Genomic DNA, 18,170 nt, shown 5'->3' on the forward strand with positions numbered 1-18,170 from the left:
CGTCCGCTCTTCGCCAGTCGTTACACTGGCTGCCCATTCATTACAAGATACAATTCAAAGTACTTGTTCTCACCCACAAAGCTCTCCACAGTGCGGCACTCCCTTACATCTCCTCCCTCATTTCTGTCCATCAGCCTAACCGACCACTGCGCTCTGCAAAAGACTTTCGACTAACCTATGCCCTAATCCGTACCTCCCACTCCCGACTCCAAGACTTCTCCCATGCTGCGCCAATCCTCTGGAATGCTCTACCCCAAGATATTAGGACCATCCACAATTTGCATAGTTTTAGGCGCTCGCTCAAAACACATTTGTTCAGAGCGGCCTATCACATTCAGTAATCAAAGTCATTTTATGTTTGTGTGTGTGTAGCCCATTCACTATCTCCATCTAACCCCCACCCCCTGAAGATGGCTGGACCATCATTGTAAATACATTATTGTAAATACAAACCTGTGCTTTGTATCTCCCCCACCTCATCGCAGATTGTAAGCTCCCACGAGCAGGGTCGTCTTATTTCGCTTTAATTATTGTACTGTTAACGTTGTTACTTATGACTTGTGTTTGAAACTGTTCAACTGTAAAGAGCTGCGGAATATGTTGGCGCTATATAAATAAAGATTATTATTATAACTACTATAATACTGCCCCCTATGTACAAGAATATAACTACTGTAGGGATTCGCTCTGGTAGGCAATAGCCGGGCGGCAGTAACGAGGCAACACACAGGCATAAAGTCCAATTTCAGTGGTTTTAATGTCACTCAGTAACCAGCAGCTTAACAAAACATGAGGCAAATAAAACACATACTCCAGCTTGGAGAACCACTGGTCCCAGACTCACCCCTTCCACGGGACGGGCGTAGCTAAGCGGCTGCCAGGTCCTGCGGCATCCGCCAGGTGCCATTCCCGGGGTTCTTCCGAGTCTTGCTGCAACAATCCTACAGCACGGGAATCCTATATACAAGTTGCAGGCTGCGTCCACACAAGTCCCTGTAGTTTCCAGAAACACACTCACACTGTGGCATTTACCAACCTCCATTACATAGGGCCTAACCCCTCCCACCAGTGAGGTAGACATCACATGGGCTGATCACGTGACCCTGACATCATCGCAGGTCCCGTCTTTAAGGAAAAACCCGGCCAAACATTAATCTGCTAGGAGAAACATCTCTTCCATCCAGTAAAACACCCTTTACTGTACCACACTACTATAATACTGCCTCCTATGTACAAGAATATAACTACTATAATACTGCCCCCTATGTACAAGAATATAACTGCTATAATACTGACCCCTATGGACAAGAATATAACTACTATAATACTGCTCCTATGTACAAGAATATAACTACTATAATACTGCCCCATGTGCAAGAATATAACTACTATAATACTGCCTCCTATGTACAAGAATACAGTATAATTCCTATAATTCGGCCCCTATGTACAAGAGATAACCAAAAAGGGGGGTGGAAGTCCCAAAAAAAACCCAAGTAAAATCAGACTTATTTTATTGATTTTTCAAATTAAAAAAAAGTATATATTGAAAAGATATGTTGAAGGGCAATAGGAACACAAGCAGAGTGAAGCCTGAGCAGGAAAAATTCCATGAATATACAATAATTATGACAGGTAAATACAAAATACACAAATTAATTGCTGATGATCTCCATGCATGGAAAACTAAGGGCACAGGACTACTTCACCACATCAGTGGTAGAAAGGATTGAGCCATGTACCGTAAAATCCTGAGTGACAACTGCCTTCCCTGCGCCAGTACTTTAAAAATGGGTCGTGGCTGGGTCTTCCAGCAAGACAATGACCCAAAACATACAGCCAAGAAAACAAAGGAGGGGCTCAAAAAGAAGCACATTAAGGTCATGGAGTGGCCTAGCCAGTCTCCAGACCTTAGTCCCATAGAAAACTTATGGAGAGAGTTGCAGCTCCGAGTTGCCAAGTGACAGTCTCAAAATCTTTATGATTTAGAGATGATCTGCAAAGAGAAGTGGACCAAAATTCCTCCTGACATGTGCATGTAAGGAAGTGGCAGGGAGCCTCACGTGCCTCGTCTCCCCCGGATGCTATTCACACAGCCATCTGAGGGACCTCATGGTTTATTAATTTAAGTGTGGTCTTCTAATGTTATGTACTGTTATAGGATTAGGGCTAGAATAGGATCTTATGTAATATAGGACAATAGTGGGGTAGAATAGAGGGGGGCACATTAGAGATAGAGAATAGAATTGAATTGGAGATTGGCAGCACAGGGGTTAACTAGATGGGAAGTGCAACACAGAGCAGGGACTTGTAGTTGGGTTGCTTCCTGGTTTGGGTCAGACACCCGGGCAGCCTGCCCATGGGCAGGATGTGTGAGCAGTGATAGAGCAGAGGATTATAGCCATGGAGATAAAGCTGTTGTGGCAGTAAGGGGCCCCATGCAGCAAACAGTGCAGATGGGCACCAGCTCAATAGGACCATCCCCAATTAGGATCCGAGGTCTATGACCGGGGTGGGAGCCGCAGTGGAAGCGTTCCTGGCACCTCTTCCCACTGGAGCCGGACAAAGGGCTGATAAGGAGATGGTGATGGGAAAGAACAGTAGGGACACAGACTGTCCAAATGATAAGGCCGAGATTGCCGGGCAGAGAAAGCTGCTAGTAAGAACAGAGCCTGTCCCGATGACATGGAAGAGAGGAAGATGACTCTGTGTGTGATGTGTGCTGCCTAATTAAATACTGTTTTAATGTTAAGTAAAGTTACACTGTTGAACAAGAACATGGAGTACGGAGTGATTTATGGGACTTATGCATCAGAGGCTGAAGTAACAAACATTGCGAAAACTCCTGCAACTGAAGTGAGTAGAGTACTGTGTGCAGAGCTGAAAGGATTTTTTGTTTCTTCTGTGAGGCGCCAGGGTGTGGGAACAGAACAGCCAGTTGCGACGACTAACCCCCTGGCTGCCTTACATGCGCAAACCTCATCATCAACTACAAAAAACGTCTGACTGCTGTGCTTGCCAACAAGGGTTTTGCCTCCAAGTATTAAGCCTTGTTTGCCAGAGGGATCAAATACTTATTTCTCACTGAAAAATGCAAATAAATTTATATAATTTATACAGTGTGATTTTCTGGATTTTATTTTTGATATTCTATCTCTCAATGTTAAAATTAACCTACCCTTAAAACTATAGACTGTTCATGTCTTTGTCAGTGGGCAAACTTACAAAATCAGCAAGGGATCAAATACTTATTTACCCCACTGTAACTACTATAATACTGCCCACTATGTATAAGAATATAACTACTATAATACTGCCCTTATCCACAAGAATATAAGTACTAGAGTGCTGACACCCACACATGTAGCTACAGCAGAGCTGCAATGCCAGATACAGCCATAGGCATGTGTGGTACGTTTTTGGAAGAAGCCATTGTTTTTCATAGCCTCCCACATACCCTTTAATGTATTTGGATCCACACCTTGATACCACCTTTAAATTCTTGGCTCTACGTGACATTTAAACCCATTTATTAATCTTTAAAACCATGTTGAAAATGTTTTAGAGGATAATTTTGGAACATACGGCTCTGTCTGTTATTGTCACAGTGGAAGCACGAGCACCCAGGTACGTCTCCTACTGACAATATAAAGGGATTTCTTGGCTGCTGTCAGCTAAAGTCATGAGAGCAAAAGAAATGTGCTACAAACTGAAAAGCTGATAATTTCTGGCATCTGTGGAATTAGATCTAGTCGCACTTTAAACACTTTAGTTTTGCGTGTTTTGCATCTATTTTTTTGGTAGCATCCAAATCATTATTTATTTTGTGCCTTTTTTATCTATTTTATATGTGCTAGCTAGTGAAGAGCGAGTATATTCGTTGCTCGGGTTTTTCCGAGCATGCTCGGGTGTCCTCCGAGTATTTGGAAGTGCTGGGAGATTTAGATTTCATTGTCTCAACTGTATGATTTGCAGCTGCTGGAGAGCCTGAATACATGTGAGAAATGCCTGTTTGTTAGGGAATTCCCACATGTATTCAGGATGTCTAGCAGCCGCAAATCATGCAGCTGAGACGACGAAATCTAAATCTCCCAGCACTCCAAAATACTCGGAGGTCACCCGAGCATGCTCGTAAAAACCCGAGCATGCTCGTAAAAACCCGAGCAACGAGTAAGCTGGCTCATCACTAGTGCTAGCCTATTCTTTTGTTTTCCACCATGTGGGTAGAGTTTGGCGATTCCAGATGTTTTCGTCTAATTCATCAATGACGACTTTTTAAAAAGGCACAAAATTTGGTGTGTTTTTGAGTACAACAGTATTTTGGTGCAATATTCAACTTTTTGAACTAATGAGTTGCAAAAATAGTTCAAGACAGAGAAGACGACCATTTTTCACTTTGCTCCAAATTAATGAACCACGTGCACCATTTTGAAAAATTCGGCACAAAAAAACAGCAACGAATACCACAAGATAAAAAAAAGGAAAGTGACATCGTAGTCATAAAGGAAATGTATATTATTGCAATCAATGTTTTTCCAATAGGTATAATAGGAGCTGTATACTCAAAATGGAATCAGTTTTGAGAAAATCCAAACTGTTTCCATTGTCTGCAGACTGCTAAGAAACCTTATATTGTTACTTCCCTCACTCTTCACCTTCTTCTACTGCAGGGATATCAAGAAGAGGCAGAAGTTGTGACTAAAGGGTAGGACTACAAAAATCTGTAAATTTGTATTTTGAATGTAATATATATACAGTATATACAGGTTGGGCCATTTATATGGATACACCTAAATAAAATGGGAATGGTTGGTGATATCAACTTCCTGTTTGTGGCACATTAGTATATGGGAGGGGGGAAACTTTTCAAGATGGGTGGTGACCATGGAGGCCATTTTGAAGTTGGCCATTTTGGATCCAGCTTTATAAATGGCCCACCCAGGTGTATCCATATAAATGGCCCACCCTGCATATCACTAAAGATAGGCACCCACAATTATACCCATTACTCTTTACTCTATGCCCAGGTATTTAAATGATTTTATATACCAATAAAGTTTATTTGCTATGCACAACATTATTTCATAAGCTTTAGCAGCAGCTGCCTGACACTAAATATTATATTTTCACTCACTACTGAAATTCTTGAATAATAAATAGTATAGATATAGTGTAATGGCTGAACATGATTATGGAGAACATAGCGTTTTCTGGCTCACATCCCAGGCTGGTCATATAAAACCCACTGGTGATGACCACTCACGACGTTCTTATAAACATTTAGCTTATGATCTACCACTGTTTACAGAAGACCTGAACTTCACTGCAGATGGGATGGAGAAGACTTGTCATCCCTTTGTCTGTCTCCTGTTTAATTTATATCAAATGCCAAGAATGGATAAAGGAATACACCAGTGGCTTATACAGCACAAACACAAGAAGCTGCCATTATAATGAGAAGCTTCACAGACTGCGACATTTACAGAGCACGACAGACAGTGAAAGCTCAAACAAATGACATCACTTATTAAATGAAACAGTATTTAAAGTGCCCAAAGCCCCAGTGCTGAATCATGGAATATGCTAGGTATTTCCATAACTACCCTAAAATAAAGCATGGCTATAGCAATCAGCATTATAGTTATTTCTAGCTGAAGAGCCCAGCATTGCCCGGCCATAGTAACTAACTGTGGTTAGTTATAACAAATTATAATGATTATCCTTCATTCCATAGTCCCGTGCCGATATACTCATATACTCCATCCCAAAGTCCCGTGCCCATATACCTGGAGCGCCCTCACTTGCCAGGGCCGTGGGGTACTCGGTACCGGGCCGGTTGATCTTCTCAACGGGAGTTGTCACGGCAGCAGTGAGCCGGTCTGTGGCCCTGGGGCTCCATTGCAAAAGGGGTTGTTTCAGTGTGCTTATGGTTTTGAAAGTTTATAAGTGATTCGTGCCGTCACCTGTGGTGTTCGGCAAATGTTAAGCCGACGCTGCATGCAGATCCTCTGGGACAGATGGTGTAGTGCAGCAATGATGTTATAGCCCTCCACAGGCAGGGCTGTAGTCCCAGGGCAGTGTAGGTGAAGTGACACTTAGATGGTGTAGTGTCGGGCGCAGGAGAGATGTAGCGGTGTCGGGCAGGCTGGCGCAGGAATAAGTGGAGGACACCAGGGCATGTAGTTCCAAAGCTTTACTCGCAGTCTGTTGTGGTACAGGTGCCCGCATCCGTGCCGTGTCCTCCGGGTCAGGAGCTCAGCCAACTTCCAGGCAAGATGAAGTACTCCTTTCCAACACTCCGCCAACATATGTGCCTTTTCTGAATGTCTCCCTCTTAGCGCCTTTGAGTGAAGTACTCACAGTACTGAGTTACACTGGAGTTCCTCCTGTCAGATGTTCCTAAGAATTCTACTTGTATGGCAGACAGCTGTAGCCTGCTTCGGGGACTCCTTCTACCTAGTCCCGGCTCACTATAGATGCTGTTGTGCCCCCAAGACTTGTGTGGGAATAAAGTGGTGACAACTTTTATTCCTCCGGTGTCTGCTGCAGGACCATTAGTATCCATACAACCTCGGGGACCGGACCCCGGCCTTGCGCTTAGAACTTGGGAAGGGTTCTCCTCTAACCCTGGTCCTTGTTCTCTTATTCTCCTCACGTTCCATATCAATCCTTTCTTTCTTATGGAGAGTCAGGCTTTCTATCAATGTTCCTTTCTTGTGCCAGCGGACCCAGATCACTGAGGTCGGCTGCAGCACTTCCTTCATCCATCCCACTCAGGGGATCTCCTTTCACAGACTGACCTCGTCAGACTCCTGTGACTAACTGACCAAATCCTATCCTCTGCCCACTCTTTTAGTGCAAACTAAACTCCACCCGCCTCCCAGCACGCTCCGTGTTCCAAGCAGGGAGCCACCAAGGGTGCGTTGCTACACTACTATGTTGTGTGGGATGCAGGTGTTGGAGTGTGGTCAGGTGTCTCCACCTTACCTGGATAGTGGGGCACCACACCTCAGGAGGAGGTGCAGTACCTCTGTGACGACTGAACCCTCAGGGGCGCCACATACCCATCACACATATACTCCATCCTATAGTCCCGTGCCCTTAAACCCATCAAATATATCCTCCATCTCAGACCTGGGCAAAGTGCGGCCCCGCGGGCTAGACTAAGATAGCCAGAAGGCCGGAAATCAGAGGTCCACGGGCCGCACAGTGCCCGCCCACTTGCTGTTTCCATGTGCGGCTCTGCGCTACGCCACTGACTCCTTTGGTGGAGGAGGGGCCTTTGGCCACTTCCTCAACCAATCAGTGTGTGAAACAGCTGACGTGATGACTTAATTTCATCGCATCAGCTGTGCACTCTGGAGAGTCCGCGCACCAGAGGCAGGGAGAGAAGCAGAGCGCCGGGGAACAGGACCCGGGAGAGTATGTGGTGTTTTTTTTTCTTCTCATGTGTCTGAGCTGTTTGGGTGGGCATGGGTAGGCTATGGGGGGGTGACACGGTGCTGCACACATGGGGTGACATGGTGCTGCACACGGGGGGGTGACATGGTACTGCACACAGGGGGTGACATGGTGCTGCACACAGGGGGCGACATGGTGCTGCACATGGGGGGTGACATGGTGCTGCACATAGGGGGTGACATGGTGCTGCATACAGGGGGTGACATGGTGCTGCACATGGGGGGGTGACATGGTGCTGCACACGGGGGGGGTGATATGGTGCTGCACACGGGGGTTGACATGGTGCTGCACACAGGGGGGTGACATGGTGCTGCACACAGGGGGGTGACATGGTGCTGCACATGGGGGGTGACATGGTGCTGCACATGGGGGGTGACATGGTGCTGCACATGGGGGGTGACATGGTGCTGCACACAGGGGGGATGACATGGTGCTGCACACAGAGGGGTGACATGTTGCTGCACATGGGGGTGAAATGGTGCTGCACACAGGAGAGCGACATGGTGCTGTAGATGGGGGTGACATGGTGCTGCACACAGGGGGGTGACATGGTGCTGCACAACGTTGGTGACATGGTGCTGCACATAGGGGGGTGACATGGTGCAGCACATATGGGGTGACATGATGCTGCACACAGGGGGGTGACATGGTGCAGCACATATGGGGTGACATGGTGCTGCACACAGGGGGGTGACATGATGCTGCACACAGGGGGGTGACATGGTGCTGCAGATGGGGGGTGACATGGTGCTGCACACGGGGGGTGACATGATGCTGCAGATGGGGGGTGACATGGTGCTGCACACGGGGGGTGACATGGTGCTGCACACAGGGGGTGACATGGTGCTGGCTAAGGGGGGTGACATGGTGCTGCACACGGGGGGGTGATATGGTGCTGCACACGGGGGGGTGACATGGTGCTGCACACAGGGGGGTGACATGGTGCTGCACATGGGGGGTGACATGGTGCTGCACATGGGGGGTGACATGGTGCTGCACATGGTGGGTGACATGGTGCTGCACACAGGGGGGATGACATGGTGCTGCACACAGAGGGGTGACATGTTGCTGCACATGGGGGTGAAATGGTGCTGCACACAGGAGAGTGACATGGTGCTGTAGATGGGGGGTGACATGGTGCTGCACACAGGGGGGTGATATGGTGCTGCACACAGGGGGGTGACATGGTGCTGCACAATGTTGGTGACATGGTGCTGCACACAGGGGGGTGACATGGTGCAGCACATATGGGGTGACATGATGCTGCACACAGGGGGGTGACATGGTGCTGCAGATGGGGGGTGACATGGTGCTGCACACGGGGGGTGACATGGTGCTGCACACGGGGGGTGACATGATGCTGCAGATGGGGGGTGACATGGTGCTGCACACGGAGGGTGACATGGTGCTGCACACAGGGGGTGACATGGTGCTGCACACAGGGGGGTGACATGGTGCTGGCCAAGGGGGGTGACAGGCTGTGTGGGGTTCATGCAGTTTATGGGGAGGCTGTGTGGGGCTCATGCAATGTATATAGGTAGACTGTGTGGGGCTCATGCAGTGTGTATAGGGAGGCTGTGTGGGGCTCAATCAGTATATGGGGAGGATGTGAGGGGCTCATGCAGTATATGGGGAGGCTGTGTGGGGCTCATGCAGTGTATATAGGGAGCCTGTGTGGGGCTCATGCAGCGTATATAGGGAGGCTGTGTGGGGCTCATGCAGTGTGTATAGGGAGGCTGTGTGGGGCTCATGCAGTATATGGGGAGGATGTGAGGGGCTCATGCAGTATATGGGGAGGCTGTGTGGGGCTCATGCAGTGTATATAGGGAGGCTGTGTGGGGCTCAAGCAGTGTACATAGGGAGGCTGTGTGGGGCTCATGCAGCGTATATAGGGAGGCTGTGTGGGGCTCATCAAGTGTGCATAGGGAGGCTGTGTGGGGCTCATGCAGTATATGGGGAGGCTGTGTGGGGCTCAAGCAGTATATGGGGAGGCTGGGTGGGACTCATGCAGTATATGGGGAGACTGTGGAGCTCATGCAGTATATATAGGGAGGCTGTGTGGCGCTCATGCAGTGTATAGGGAGGCTGAGTGGGGCTCATGCCGTATTTGAGGAGGCTGTGTGGGGCTCATACCGCATATGGGGGAAGCTGTGTGGGGCTCATACCGCATATGGGGGAGGATGTGTGGGGCTCATTCTGTATATAAGGAGGCTCTGTGGGGCTCATGCCGCATATAAGGGGCTGTTGGATGGATCATACGATATACAGAAGAGGCTGTGCTCGGGTTAAAACAATATATAGGGGGATGTCAGCATACTTAATTCTGCTCATTATTGATTGATACAATTAATATTAATATAATTATCAATAATATAATTATTATAATATATCAATATTAATATTGAGCAGAATTAATTTTGGACCTCCACAACAATCACGGTCTCTCATGTAGCCCCTTGGGAAAATTAATTGCCCACTCCTGCTCCATCCCAAAGCCCAGTGCCCATATACCCATCACATATTCTCCATCCCATAGTCCCGTGCCCATATATCCATCATACATATCCTCCATCTCATAGTCCCGTGCCATGGTGACTATAATGTCATAATAGGTCACCATGGCAACCATTATGACATCATCTTCGCCATGGCAACCTTTATGACATCATCATCGCTATGGCAACCTATTATGACAGCACAGCCACCACTGTCATCATGGCAACCTATTATGACATCATTGTCACCATGGCAACCATGATGACATCTTAGTCGATACACACATACATACACACACATACACACATTCCTGTATAATGAATATGGGTCAATATTATAGTAAGTTATATTCTTGTACATAGGGGCAGTACTATAGTAGTCACATTCTTGTACATAGGGGCAGTATGATAGTAGTTATATTCTTGTACATAGGAGCAGTATTATAGCAGTTATATTCTTGTACATAAGAACAGTAATATAGTAGCTATATTCTTGTACATGGGGCAGTATTATAGTAGTTATATTCTTATACATAGGAACAGTATTATAGTTGTTATATTCTTGTACATAGGGGCAGTATTATAGTAGTTATATTCTTGTACATACAGAGCAGTATTATAGTAGTTATATTCTTGAACATAAGAACAGTAATATAGTAGCTATATTCTTGTACATGGGGCAGTATTATAGTAGTTATATTCTTGTACATAGGGGTAGTATTATAGTAGTTATATTCTTGTACATAGGGGCTGTATTATAGTAGTTATATTCTTGTACATAAGAACAGTAATATAGTAGTTATATTCTTGTACATGGGGCAGTATTATAGTAGTTATATTCTTGTACATAGGAACAGTATTATAGTAGTTATATTCTTGTACATAGGGGCAGTATTATAGTAGTTATATTCTTGTACATAGGAGCAGTGTTATAGTAGTTATATTCTTGTTTATAGTGTGAGGCAGTGACTCCTGTTACAGCTGTGTTCTTCCCAGGATACGCACGGAGTATTGAGGCTATGGGAATGCATTGCAGTCACAGGCGTAGCTGGGATTGCAATGGTGAAGCAGTGACCAATGTCACAGGTAGGGGTCGCTGTGTAGTCTCCTCAGGATATGCATGGAGGTGTATGAAGGCCATAGGTGTGCATGGCATGAAATTGTGACTGCAATGCAGGTTAAATGTAATAATAAATAAGGGTAGTCTTGGACATGTTAGTGTCCAAGGCAGATTTAGGGAAAGCCTGCTCTGGAATGGGTGTTTTGAAACTGACTGCAGTATGTCAGTGGTGCAGTCCATTTAATTTCAGGTCCAGGTTTTCCATGTGGCTGAAAGCCACAGGTTTCTATGTTAAAAACCCTGCAGGAAAGGGTTAGGGAGGTCTGAGGGAGTCTGTGGAGTCTCAGGTGTGTCAGGGTCAGAGAGAGGCCTGGTAACCCACAGCATACACAGTGGTGCTGCCATCCACTGTGACTGGTATTGGATGTGGATGTCTTGTGCCCGGAGTTGAACTGGAGATAGACAGTTCCTGTGCCCGAAGAAAGACTGGCGTATGTAACTGCTGCAAACAGATGGATATGGTGCCCGGCTGCGATCCAGAGGATATCAAGTACTGTGTACGGCTTTGTGCGTGAGTAAAGAGACTAAAGGAGGCTGTGAGAGACATTGGCACAGCGTACAGTCGCCCATGCAGGGCCGGCCCGAATGTATACGCGAACTAGGCGGCCGCCTAGGGCGCCGACCCAAAGGGGGCGCCAGAGAAAAAATAGAAAAAATTATAAAAAATCTTTTCAAAAGGCAAAAAGTTTTAATTAAAACATATTTAAGGGCAAATATGATGCAAGAGAGGTTGGTTGGGTTGGCAACAATTTCGATAGAATCTGAAGTTGCTAAACAAATTAATCTCGGTGACTTAGTGTCATCCTTTTCAAAAAAAAGGCAAGGAAACAAAAATTTTAATTACCTATGGTCGTTTTTGTTTTGTGTTATTGATTACTTTGTATATATTTGTCCTATACAACTTCTCAGAAGATTAAAGAGTTAGGAGAGAGTTAATTAATCATTGTTGTTGTGGTTTATTTTGCTCCTAAATTTATATCCCAAGTTTTCATCTACTGCCAAGAATAGTAGGGGCGCAACAAAATAGTTTCGCCTAGGGCGCCGTAATCTCTCGGGCCGGCCCTGCACCCATGGAAACTGAACAAGGTGAAGTCCGGTATGTTTAGGGACTGTGATACAAAGCCATGTACTATGTAGTGCTATGAACTGGTGAACTGGTGTGAATTGAACACTGATAATATGTACTGAAGTTATATGCAATTGTGTGGATTGGAACCTTTCTATGTGAAGATAGCACATTAAAGAAACTTTTATGTTTGAACTTTGTGGGTCACTGCCTCATCACTGCATACGGTGCTACTGCTGCACTACAATAGGGATAGTATTATAGTAGTCATATTCTTGTACATAGGGGCAGTATTATAGTAGTTATATTCTTGTATATAGGAGGCAGTATTATAGTAGTTATATTCTTGTATATAGGAGGCAGTATTACTGTAGATATATTCTTGTGCATAGGGACAGTATTATAGTAGTTATATTCTTGTACATAGGGGGCAGTATTATAGTAGCTATATTCTTGTACATAGGGGGCAGTATTATAGTAGTTATATTCTTGTACATAGGGTCAGTATTATAGTAGTTATATTCTTGTACATAAGGGGCAGTATTATAGTAGTTATATTCTTGTATATAGGGGCAGTATTATAGTAGTTATATTCTTGCATATAGGGGCAGTATTATAGTAGTTATATTCTTGTACATAGGGTCAGTATTATAGTAGTTATATTCTTGTACATAGGGGCAGTATTATAGTAGTTATATTCTTTGTCATAAGAGGTAGTATTATTGTAGTTGGAATCTTGTACTTGAGGGGCAGTATTTTAGCAGTTATCTTCTTATTTACAGGACAGTATTATAGTTAGTATAGTGTGGATTTTTGACAATTTATGGGATTGTGTAACATTTAACTATATCTAGTTGGACACAGCTAAATTATATGTTAGAGCTAAAGTTTTTTTTTTTAAATCTAAATAGTTAATGTAAGGACATTGTTTTCTTCTTCATTCTATGAAATCACCACTCTGTCTTTCTCTATTTAAAGTTGATAAATCATTCAGTAATTCTGTAAAATTCCTAAAATATTTATGTGTTTTCTGCCATCTTGCTGTGCAGACGGCTTTTATTGCTATGCTCCTGTTTCTGATCTGGCACTTATAGCAGGCAGGCTCTAGTTTTGGCTGTCAGAGCTGAAATCACAGTGATCACATTTGAAACATTTCAGGAGTGAATCACATACTAGACTATAATATATTAACCACTGCAGTCAGATTGTATTATTATTTCCTCTAAGTATATCCTACACTGAAGGGCAGCAAACCTTCCTGCTTTATATGGTAACATAGTTATTAAGGTTGAAGGAAGACTTTAAATCCATCTAGTTCAACCCATATCCTATCCTAACTTGCCCTAACATGTCTATCCAGAGGAAGGCAAAAAAACCCCATGTGGCAATCAGTAAGCTTCACATTGGGGAAAAAAATTCCTTCCCAACTCCACATACGGCAATCAGACTAGCTCCCTGGATCAACGCAATATTAAGGAAACTAGTGTATATAACCTGTAATATTATACTTTTCAAGAAAGGCATCCAGTCCCTTCTTAAATTTTAGTAGGGAATCACTCATTACAACATCATATGGCAGAGAGTTCCATAGTCTCACTGCTCTCACAGTAAAGAATCCGCGTCTGTGAGTATGCTTAAACCTTCTTTCCTCCAGACGTAGAGGATGCCCCCTTGTCCCCGTCACAGGTCTAAGAGTAAAAAGATCATTAGAAAGGTCTTGGTATTGTCCCTGCATATATTTATACATTGCAATAAGATCACCCCTAAGCCTTCGATTTTCCAAACTAAATAACCCCAAGTGTAATAACCTGTCTTGGTATTGCAGACCCCCCCAGTTCCCTAATAACCTTCGTCACTCTTCTCTGCACCCGCTCCAGTTCAGCTATGTCTTTCTTATACATCGGAGACCAGAACTGTACACAGTATTCTAAGTGTGGTCACACTAGTGACTTATATAGAGGTAAAATTATGTTCTCCTCATGAGCATCTATGCCTCTTTTAATGCATCCCATTATTTTATCTGCCTTTGCAGCAGCTGCCTGACACTGGCCACTAAATGTGAGTTTGTCGTCCACCCATACACCCAGGTCTTTTTCAGTGACAGTTTTGCCCAGTGCTTTACAATTAAGCACATAATTATACATCTTGTTCGTTCTACCCAAGTGCATGACCTTACATTTATCCCTATTAAAGCTCATTTGCTCTGTATTGATTACCCTGCAGAGTTTAGTGTCATCTGCAAATATTGAAATTCTACTCTCTATGCCCCCTACAAGGTCATTAATAAATATGTTAAAAAGAAGCGGGCCCAATACTGACCCCTGTGGTACCACACTGCTAACTGTGACCCAGTCCGAGTGTGCTCCATTAATAACCACCCTTTGTTTTCTATCCCTGAGCCAGCTCTTAACCCACTTACACATATTTTCCCCTATCCCCATTGTTCTCATTTTATGTATCAACCTTTTGTGTGGCACAGTATCAAAAGCTTTTGAAAAGTCCATGTACACCACATCCACTGCATTCCCTTGGTCCAGTCCATAACTTACCTCTTCATAAAAGCTTATCAGATTAGTCTGACAGGAATGGTCCCTTGTAAACCCATGTTGATATTGGGTCATGAGGTTATTCTTCTTCAGATACTCCAGTATAGTATATCTTAGAAAACCCTCCAGGATCTTACCCACAGTTGAGGTTAAACTTACTGGCCTATAATTTCCAAGTTCAGTTTTTGTCCCCTTTTTGAATATTGGCACCACATTTGCCATACGCCAGTCCTGTGGTACAGACTCTGTTATTATGGAATCTTTAAACATTAAAAATAATGGTCTATCTATGACTTTACTTAATTCCTGCAGTACTCGGGGGTGTATCCCATCCGGGCCCAGGGATTTGTCAATTTTAGTGATTTTTGGATGCTGCCGTACTTCCTGCTGGGTTAAGCAGGTGACATTTAATGGAGAATTTTTATCTCTGATCATGTTATCCGTCATGGGATTTTCTTGTGTAAATACTGTTGAAAAAAAGTCATTTAGCATATTGGCTTTTTCCTCATCCTCATCCACCATTTCGCCCAGACTATTTTTAAGGGGGCCAGCACTATCATTTTTTAGTTTCTTACTATTTATGTAGTTAAAGAATATTTTGGGATTATTTTTACTTTCTCTGGCAATGAGTCTCTCTGTCTCAATCTTTGCTATCTTGATTTGCTTTTTACAGAATTTATTTAATCTTGGATCACACATCCAATACCATGTAAGAATCTAAGAGCCAAAAATATCAAAAGGAAGTTTATTTTGGTACACTGGCACCTAGTGTCCAGACAATGAGACACTGACACTTGGGGTATAGAATGATGACACATGGTTACTTGGGCTACCTGACAATGACCATGACACTTGGGCTACACAGTAAAATTTGAGGTACAGTGCACTTCAGCTTTGGGATACAAGACTCACTGATTCTTGGGGTAAAAGATAATGACACAGTAACACTTGGTGTAGAGCAAAATGGCCTACTGACATTTGGGGTACCAAACAATGACACACAGATACATGGGGTACAGGATGACAAATTGGCATTTGGCTTACAGGTCAACAACACTAACACTCGGGGTACAGGACGATGACAAATTGTCGCTTAGGCCAGGGTCACATTGCGGTATGGCAGTCTGTTAGATGAACTGCATCACACCGCGGTATAGCGCGGTGTAACGCAGTCCGTTAACGCTGCCATTGACCCCCATTATTGGGCGCATCGCGACGCATGCCGTAGAGGCATGCGTTCGCGATGTGCCGTCATTCAGTGACGGAGCCTCGGCCGCGGGCTGCAGCTTCTGAGGCTCCGTCACCGCTAGCACAGATGAATCGTCAGCGCTAGTGGGTATAGCATAACGCGAACGTGTTATGCTATACCGTTAATGCAGCCCATCATTGCTATGCGTTGAATGGGCTGGTTAAATGCAATGTGAACCTAGCCTTAGGCAATGACATGTTTACATTTTGGGTACAGAAGAATGACTCACTTATAATTGGGGTACACTAAAATGACACACTAACATTTGGGGTACAGGACAGTGATACTTGGAGTACAGGACGATGACATTTGGGGCACAGAACAATGACGCACATAATTGGGGTATAGGACAATGACAAACTGACACTTGTGGTACAGGACAATAACAATGACACTTGGGGTTCAGGACAATGACACTGACATTTGGGGTAGAGGACAATGACACTGACACTTGGGGTACATGACAATGACACTGACATTTGGGGTACAGGACAATGATCTTGATTTCTATTAGCTAAAATTAATTCCATAAGTGCCAGTGCTACCCCGTGTACGTAGTGTGTCAAGCAAACTCCTTGAACAACCTTTTAAGAGACCATGTTGTTGTCCAGGGTGTGTAAGAATTGCCCATCTACAGGCCCAAATTTACCAACTGTTAACACGGGGCCGGGGGGAGTTTGGTGCTCGCTAAGAGAAACTCATGTCGAGGTTACACGGTGACGGGGATAAAAGCATGGAGGTGCAACAAACTGCTCCAACTAACTGTTGGCATGAAAAGTTGGGTAGAAGGAAAAGGGTCTTGGTGATAAGCCCTGAACTTGGACATCACAGTCTGTTTTGGATGCGGTGGAGGCAAGTGAACATCAGACGTGGTACTGCTGCAGGATGCTTCTTCTAGCAACTGTTGTGTCGCCCCATTGTGTACAATTTTGAGCACCTGTCTATATAAAGGACTGAAATACTTTGGTGACACCCACCACATCGATCCCTGCTCAGTACCAATGCCCCAGTCTGGTCTATTCCCCCTCACGTCCCACCCTAAATCTGTAGCTTTATAGAAATTTTTTAGAAGCTGCAAAGACTCATGAAAAATATGTTTTATTCCTGCGTTATTGGATAATCCGTTCTGACTAGAGCTGTTCAATAAATTGAGAAGTAAATGGGAACAATTTGTTACATTTGCAGACAGGCTCCCGTCCATCAGTAATCCGCTCAGTTGGAGCAGACTTGCGTGGAAACGGTAAAAGAAATGGCATTTGTAGTCAATGAAGAGAACAAAGCTGAAGTCTGGTGTGCGCTGCGATGCAGAATTAATAAGCGCCGGTCCGGGATTCTCGCAGGCAGATGACAAATGTCTTTGTGTTTTATTTGTTTATAGAAATTTCTTCCAGTTAAGATAAAAATAAATTTGGTCTGTTGTTTCCCTGAAGATAATTCCAGACTGCGGCTGTTTATCTTTCCCTTTGCTTTCAAAGATAGGCAAAATTATTGAATTTATTTAATTCTACCCTGGAGATCTTGACTCAGCTTGAAATTACAATTTTTTTGTTTATGAATGAGATTTTTAATTATTATTTTGCTTGACTTTCTAGAGTTTCTGCAGGATCATCACCCCGCTGGGCTTGTATTTTACGCTATAGTATCCTGATAGCTTTGGGTTTGAAAATCACTGCAACTATTTTTCCAAAGAATCACACAAAAAAATGAATCTATTTTGTAAATTGTTGTGATGAAAAACCTCCCACGGTGTTGTATGTACCATCCCCGTGCAGAAGTGTCTCCATGGCTACAGACTACAATCCAACTCTGTGTAGTCTGATTCTGCAGTCACATGTTACTCCCCTTCATATGCCCCGCGGCAGCCTGTTCCATACATTGATTACCCTCACTGTCAAAATTGTTTTTTTCTAATATCTAATCTGTATCTTCTTCCTTTCAGTTTCATCCCATTGCTTCTAGTGTTTCCTTGTGCAAATGAGAATAAGGATGATCCCTTTACACTGTGACATCACTTCAGATATTTGTAGACAGTTATTAAGTCTCCTCTTAGCCTTCTTTTTTGAAAGCTAATCATTCCTAGATTTTTTTTTAACTGTTCCTCATAGGACCAATGAGGAGTAGAGGAGGGGGGAATTCCTTCATATGATCTATACTCTATGGTTCTCTTAGTACATCCTAGAACTGTGTTTGCCTTTTCTGCTGCTGCATCACACTGTTGACTCATGTGCAGTCT

The 18,170-nt window shown here is 44.2% G+C and overlaps 1 protein-coding gene across 1 annotated transcript in view; it reads right to left on the reverse strand.

The window, feature by feature from the left end:
- Positions 1-18,170, reverse strand: part of NTSR1 (neurotensin receptor 1) — a 287,502-nt gene that overhangs the window by 88,680 nt on the left and 180,652 nt on the right. The gene's annotated exons all lie outside the window — the stretch shown is intronic.

The sequence above is a fragment of the Dendrobates tinctorius genome, unplaced genomic scaffold (genome assembly GCF_039654945.1).
Source record: "Dendrobates tinctorius isolate UK_male_01 unplaced genomic scaffold, ASM3965494v1 ptg000065l, whole genome shotgun sequence".
In the NCBI taxonomy this organism is placed as follows: Eukaryota; Metazoa; Chordata; class Amphibia; order Anura; family Dendrobatidae; genus Dendrobates; species Dendrobates tinctorius.